We start from the raw sequence: 5313 nt of genomic DNA, 5'->3' as shown, positions 1-5313 counted from the left end.
AATAATAATAAAAGGAGTTAGAAGGCAGCCGCCTGTGGGTGAGAGGCTGCCTCTACCCTTTTATAAAGGTATGTGTAGCTTGACTAGCTTGCTCTTCACGAACATTTTCGTAACATGTGATCAAAAATTCCGGTGCATTAAAAAATTTAAATGTGTCACAGTAAAAGACACGTCGCCGGCCACCCCTCTGCAGGACTCCCCGGCTTCGCCCACACGCGTCATTCTCCGCGCCTTCCACAGCAGAGTCCGGTTTCGCGAGAGGAGCCTTCGGGCACGCTCCATCCTGGCTGTCTCCGGAACCCAAACTGATTCCAAACCTTTACCTTTCAGTCATGGACACTTCGACTTTCAGGAAAAGCCAGAAGTCGCCCGAGCGAAGAAAGCGGAGGAGGACGCAGCACGCGCGGTGCACGAGCCGCTTCCCGGAGGGCACTGGGCAGCGGCATTCCTCGCAGACAAAGACGCTCAGACTGAGGATTTCCAAAACTGCTTTGGAAAGCGGCGAGAATGATGGACTATGTTTTGTGGAGCAAGGGGGAGCTTTCTGAAGAAACTTTTTATATTTATTTTATCATTCACCACATGTTCCAGTTCTACTTCATAGCCATTGATCATATAAACATCCTATTCTTAAAAAAAAGAAAGTGCAGTGAACAATGGAATCTATCCCAGGTAAAACAAGAAAAAATAGGGTGTTTTTAATGTTTACTTAGTAATTACAATATTAGTACTTAGTAATTAGCCTATACTGAGCAGGCAGTAAGCGTGCAAAGCCTCTTCCAGGACTCGGACCCCTCCGCGGGTGCTCGGTTAGTTCTCAACCGCCACATCCCGGCCACAGGAAAGAAGGACGGCTGCCGGGTGCGAGCCCCAAGCGGCGCCGGCGGGGAACCGCAGTGTCCCAATGTTGTTGGCAAGTGAGCAGGAGTTGCAAAAGCGAAATAAATAGACGAGCTGCCAAAACGCACCCTCGGTGACCTCAGGCCCTGGCCCTCCTCAGAGAGGCAGCCATGGGGCCCCCTGGGGTGCAGGAGCACAGGTGAGACAGTTTAGGAGGAAGACTGGGGCTGTCTGTCTGTCCTGAACCGCAGGACCGGGTGGACCAGCAGGCCCAAGGCCCCAGGCCGTCTCCCGGCCCTTAGCAGTGTGCAGTCCGCTGAACACTGCGCTGTGGCCCCCGAGGCCCGGATGGTAGAAGCCTTTCAAACTATAAATCATTGTTGAGAACAAGCATGACTCACCAGACACTATCAGCTGAGACCCAGGCCCAGAACTGGTGGCTTCTTGGAGGGGGTCAGCTGAAGCAAGCTTTCCCTTCCATCCCTGTGACACTTTCTCTTCTCAGCAAGCCTGAGGACACCACAGCCATACTCGACACATTTCACGAGGAGACATCTTAGGGCTGATGATGCAAATATGCCAGCGCGTGGTGACAGCTTCGTTGGATCAGTCAACAAGACCCTCTGGCTGTGGACAAAATCATGAAGGACCTGGACCAGGGCTGAGATGGCAAAGTGGGCTTCCACAGCTTCTTTCCCCTAACTGCAGGCCTCCCCATTGCATGCAATGGTTACTTTGTAGTACTCGAGAAACAGAAGAGAAAGAAGTAGGCGACATGAACATTTACTCCTGCCCTGATGAGGGTTCTCCCGAAGGGCCACTTGAGGAATCTGCCCCTCGGGTGCCCCTCGTATAAAGATGTCACGAGCAGATCAGGACCCTTAGAAGATGGACAAATAGCACCCAGTTCTCACTGGACAGCGGGTGGAAAGTTCATTAAATGCTACATAAACTTTTGATTTTTGTATTTGCATCCTTTTATTCTCAATAAAGTCTTTTCTTTAGTTCAAAAAAAAAAAAAAAAAAAAGAATAAGCACTGACCCAGAGAGCTTTCTGCGTGTGGAAGGTGTGCTCTCTAGATGCACAAGAATGCAAAGACTAAAGCATATATTTTAACAAAAATTGTCTCCCAAGAAGATAATTCCTACTTCCTTGTTTTCATTTTGTTTTGTTTTCTCTTACATAAACAGGGCACCTGCATCTGCACTTGAGTCTGAGCTCACCTGAAGGAAACTGACCCTTGGCACTGAATTATTGCAGGGAATCTCTCATCCCTTCGGGCACTTGCCCAGATGACCAACCACCAGGGGAGCCCTGCAGGGAGAGCTCCCGGGGCTCTCTTGTTTACACTGACCCATCGTCTCCCTGTACCTGGCCGTGGCACTTGGCCCACACATTGGGAAAAGTCTGAGAGGCATCATGCACCCAGAGCCAGCCTGTGTGAGTCGTTGGTCTCTCATCTCTTTGGGGCCTTGCACCTACTCTCTTCCTGGGGACCCAGCCTGCCTGCACTGCCCAGTCAGGGAGAATGTTCCCTTCTGTTGATCCTCCAAGGGGTTCTCCCTCACCATCTCCCTCTGATAAACTCAAGCTGTTACAAGCCATAGGAAATGTTATAAAGCAGAATTTGCATTGAGGCCCATAAAACTACAAGGCAAGAATAAAACTAAGGTCTTGAAGGAAACCTGATTCCCGGGAAGGTGCGCTCCACAGAGGAGTGCAGATCAGTTCACCAAGATCTGACCCAGGGTACGATTCACTGGGGACCAGGACCGCACCCAATCCTTGCCCCATGGTCCTTTAGAACAGTCCTCGTCCCCACTTTTTTACCGATAGAAGTGAGAATTGAGTTTCCTGCCCACTCCTGAAATGTGATGAGTTTTGCTTGTCGGTTTTATTTACTAAAACTAGTTTCTTCATTAAAATAGATATTCTCCAAATTAGTATTTTTGTACAGCATTAAGCAAGAAGCAAATAACTGTAGGCAGGGCCAGGGCGGGATTGGCTTCGTCTCCTCCACAGCTGTCATTCTGCCAGTTGTGTTAACCCAGCACTCACAAAGAGCAGGGACAGCCTCACCCTGCACACACCAGGACTGGATGGCCCCAGCAGGCGTGGCCTTCTACTCTGCCCACTTCTACCCCCACCCTACACATCCAGGACCATCGGGGAATGATACGGAATGATTTCCTGCCGCCCTCCGCACAGCAAAACTAAGACCTGAAGTTGGGGCATGAGAACACAGTTAAAGTTACATCCTAGTTGTAAGTGGAAGGCTGCTTTGTTATTTAGGGAAATATGCCTTAAAACAGTGGGAAAAGGAACTCGTTAAAATCTCAACTCAATATAAAATAAAATTTAAAAATTAAGAAATGCTAAGGTGAAAGTTGAGAAATAATACGAACTGTATCACTGATAGCAAGCGCCGGAAGCTCACGCTGCCAGAAGCAGAAATCTCCTCCTGAGCCCAAGGCGTGTGCTACAGGAGGGGGTGGGGAGACCCTCCAGCACGTGCTCGAAAATGAGTCGGTGGTGAGACACTCGAGAGAGCAAGTGAGAGAGGAAATTGGGAAATCAAAGGTCGAAGGGGAAGTTCAGTGATAACGTGGATGTCGGGGGCCACGCATGCTGGACGGCGAGGCAGCGACGGGTGGGGAGGAGCAGAAAGATGCGAAGTCAGACGCTGCCCTAGGAGGTCCTGCTCGGCAGCCCGGCTGCGACAGCCACTCCGGGAAACGAAATAGGACCAGCAGCCGGTGCGTGCTGTGACCCAGATAAACAGGCACAGGGGCGAAAGCAGGACTGTCCCGGGGGCGGAAAGCGCGAGGAAGCTGGACCGCAGGTGGAAGTGAAGACCTGGTAACTTTGTTAGCTCCCATCGGCTTAGTGTTGACTAGGCTGATAGGCTGAATATGTTTTAGTCATAAAATTATAATTTTTAAAAGACTAAAATAAATAAAGAAAAAATCCATGTTCTGTGCTCAACTTGTATGAATTGTTTTTTTTTAATTATTATGCGAAATACTTCCGAAAACTAGAGTGTGCTTACTAAATATGATTCATCAAAAGTTTGGTATTTTCATTTAAAAATATGAAAAATTTGTATAGTATTATGCCATGAATTTACTGTGGAATTAATTTCAATCAGTTTAAGTTTTTATCTTTTCACAGTTCTACAGTATTTTAAGATAATAGATCACTTTTTAAATGACTAAGTATATATAATAGATAGCATGATTTTTAGTACTTGAATTATTTAAGGATATTTTATTGTTTCTCATCCTAAAAAAAAACTGGTCCACATGAAAATTTTTATTGTTTCAACATCACTATAAAAGTCTTTCAAGCTCTATTTTTTTTAATAATTTAAGGGATTTGAAATACATTAAAACCAGGAATCTGTCAATAGTTACCCCCGTGGATTATGAAGTGATCCTCGCAATTTATAAAGTAGCGATGAAATTGCAATATAGTCTTTGAGAAATACAAATACCACAAAAACCTAAAACATCGCTGAAAAAGCTTGGATTAGAGCAGACAGCCCTGCTGGTGTTTCCCCACTCAGAGCACCAGTAGATCTTTCCTGTTTTTCAGACCACACTGAGAAAATTAAGCAGAAGAACAGAGGTGAGAAAAAGCAAAGAAAATTCTTGAATCTTTGGTGGGTATTGTTTCCTATGACAGAGAAGACAACCTCTAAAAAACAGTTCTGAGTTACTTTTTTTTTTTTTTATTTTTAATGTTTGTTGCTTTTTGTTCAACTAAGAACTTCCGTCAGTGGAAATCCCACTTCAAGAAGCATGTTGCTACCTAACAGTTTCCTTTCAGGTGAGAATAAAGAACAAGGAAGCCCTGGAGTGCCCAAAGAGGACAGAAGGCGCGGCTCTGGGGCGTCCACCGCAGGGATTAGGGTCCAAGGAGGTCCCGAAACACCCTGCCTCGGGCTCTCGGACGCACCTTCCAGGCAGGGCACGCTCCAGTGAGGGCCTGACTGGCATGGTGTAGGCTGCCATGGTGAGGACCTGAGTCTTTCACACAGAGTGTGCTTACAATTATGATGATTTTAAACCGGAGCACAGTTAAGATTACAAGCATCTTTGAAAAATTTAAACATACTTGAGTGATTTAAAGAATCATTAGGATTCCTATAAAATGAGCCAAGGATTACACAAGAGCCTTGAATACAGAGGGCGAAATACTGATTTAGTTGCAGGGACTCAAGTTCTACACAAAGTCCCCTCCGCCGCTGTGCCCCTACTGTATGTTCTTACACACTCAGGAGAAAGGTGGGGGCCCACTGCCCACCCCAGGGCATGTTCTGCAGATAAACAGAAGACTTTGTTCCCTGGGCTTTTTATTCGGAGCCTTTCATGAGCTGTGAATTCACTCTAAAAGCACCTATCAGCATGAATAAACTGATAAAAGCAAAAGTGTGAAATGCCTTTCACTTGACTAACAGGCATGACTTCAAA

Source organism: Octodon degus, unplaced genomic scaffold (assembly GCF_000260255.1).
Source record: "Octodon degus isolate 3935 unplaced genomic scaffold, OctDeg1.0 scaffold00039, whole genome shotgun sequence".
NCBI lineage: Eukaryota > Metazoa > Chordata > Mammalia > Rodentia > Octodontidae > Octodon > Octodon degus.
This window is presented reverse-complemented; position numbering follows the sequence as displayed.